Below are 2,312 nucleotides of genomic sequence, written 5' to 3'. Positions count from 1 at the left end.
ACGTGTCCTCACCTGCACTCAAAGGTAGACACACATCTGCCATTAAAGCAAGTAACAGTGAGTAAAACAATGGTAGTGTGTGTGAATAGAGTATTAGCAATGTAAGCGAGATTAGCAGCAACCACACTGGCGATGCTAACGGGCTATATGCTAATAGCGGACTCGGGAAATCAAAATAGAACTGGTGATAACAAGGCGCTCTGATTGTTTTTATTGTAGAATACGATAGGGGATATATTCACACGTTATAGAAATGAAAATGGTGGTGTATAAAATTGATTTTAAGATAAAAAATAGATGATAAAGAATTAACTTGACGGAGCTGAAACTCAAAACACACGGCAGCAACAAACAGGAAGTGACATATCACTTCACTATCAAAACGTGAGACTCGCTCTGAATGGATCATTTGAATCAGTGGGTTGTTGACTCAAGAACAGCTGCAATCGGAACAGTCCAATTCGCGAATGAATCATTTTGTGTGATTCGCGAACTGATTTAAAAGGTTCATTGAAAAGAATCAGTTGGTTCATGAATTGGACACCGCTTTTGCGTCTCGGAGCAAAAATGTAAGTAAAAATACTTCGTAACTGTCCACCACTGGTCATGAATAACCTGCCTGCACTGTTTATGGTCCGTTTACTGTCAGTCAAGTGTTGCCAGATATTGCTAGGAAAAACAAAAAGAAAAGAAAAAAAGAAATAAAGTCCATATCTTGAACTTTGGAAAATAATATGAAGATATCGGAGACCCTAACCGGAATCCTCACTTATTCACTTCCTAAATTGTCACATAAGTGGAAAAAGGACCTGTCCTGAGCGTAACATTGATCGCGCCTAACCTGCCTTCCGTTTCCATCATACAACTTCCATTTCCACTATACTCGCTCCTTCTTATTCTTCTTCTTCGGTTTTATGGCGTGTAGCACCAATGTTAAGGTGCATTATCGCCACCTACTGTATTGAAGTGTGGACCAGAGTTTACCCTTTCATAATGAGACAAAAAAACAAACAGATAATATATAAAAAAGAAATCCCTCTAAATTCTCTTAATCATCTCTTTTCTCTTAATATTACAATCATGAAGTCTAATCCATTATCCACTCCCATCTTTTTATGTTCATTCTTCATTGTTTCTCATTCATTAGTATACTTTTGACAAACACAAATAACATGTTCTACTGATTTCTCTATTCCACAGTGCTCACATAATCCTGTTGGATGTTTATTTATTATTTTTAAGGTTTTATTCAGCATAGTATGTCCAACCCTTAATCTTGTTATTATATTTTGCTCTTTGGTGCTTCTTTTAGTTATTCTCACTACTCCTACTTCTCGCTGTATTTCATAAAGTTGACGTCCTGTATTTCCTGTATCCCATTTATGTTGCCACTCCTTAGTGGTATATGCTTTAATTACTGCTTTTGCTTCATATTTACTAAGTGAGATATCCATGATCTCCTCGTTTTCCAATGCCTGTTTTGCTAATCCATCAACCTTTTCATTACCCTTTATCCCCCTATGAGCTGGTATCCACATAAATATTATCATGATGTTCAAATTCTTAAATCTATACAGATTTTCATACATCTCATTTACTATATCCTGTCTACTATGAGATGTGAATGATTGCAATGACTTTAATGCCGAACGTGAATCTGTACAAAGTATAACCTTTTTGATTTGAGTCTTCTCTATCCACTGTAGTGCTGTTGCTATTGCCATTATCTCTACTGTGTATACTGATAAATTATCTGATGTTCTCCTTTTAACAAAAATGTTTAAGCATGGAATACTGAAAGCAAAACCTGTTCTCCCTGTATTAGGATCTTTAGATCCATCAGTATATACTGGAGCAAGTGCTAGATATACAGTTTGTAGTCTATCTTCAACAACAGCTACAATGTTTTCAGGTTCTTTCATTAACTCTAGCATATAAAAATCAGTGAATACTGCAGGAAACATCTAAGGTGGCGTCACTATACTCTCTCACACATGCATTCTTCTCTTACATACACATATTTTCTTTGGACATACATGCATTATCTTCTTACATACATTTATAATATTAAATATATACTTTGAATACAATTGCATAAGAGTATAAATGTATGAGGAAAATGTATGAATGTGTGTGTAAAATATATGAATATAAGAGGAAAATGTATGAATGTGTGCGTTAAAATTAGTGACTATGAGAGCAAAAATCTATCAATGTGTTCGTTAAAATATGTGACTATGAGAGCAAAAATGTATGAATGTGAAAAGAGAATGTGTGTGAGAGTAGAAATATAGTCGTCACCTTTATTTGTA

This window comes from Sinocyclocheilus anshuiensis, unplaced genomic scaffold, assembly GCF_001515605.1.
Source record: "Sinocyclocheilus anshuiensis isolate Anshui unplaced genomic scaffold, SAMN03320099.WGS_v1.1 scaffold1157, whole genome shotgun sequence".
Classification (NCBI taxonomy): Eukaryota; Metazoa; Chordata; class Actinopteri; order Cypriniformes; family Cyprinidae; genus Sinocyclocheilus; species Sinocyclocheilus anshuiensis.
This window is presented reverse-complemented; position numbering follows the sequence as displayed.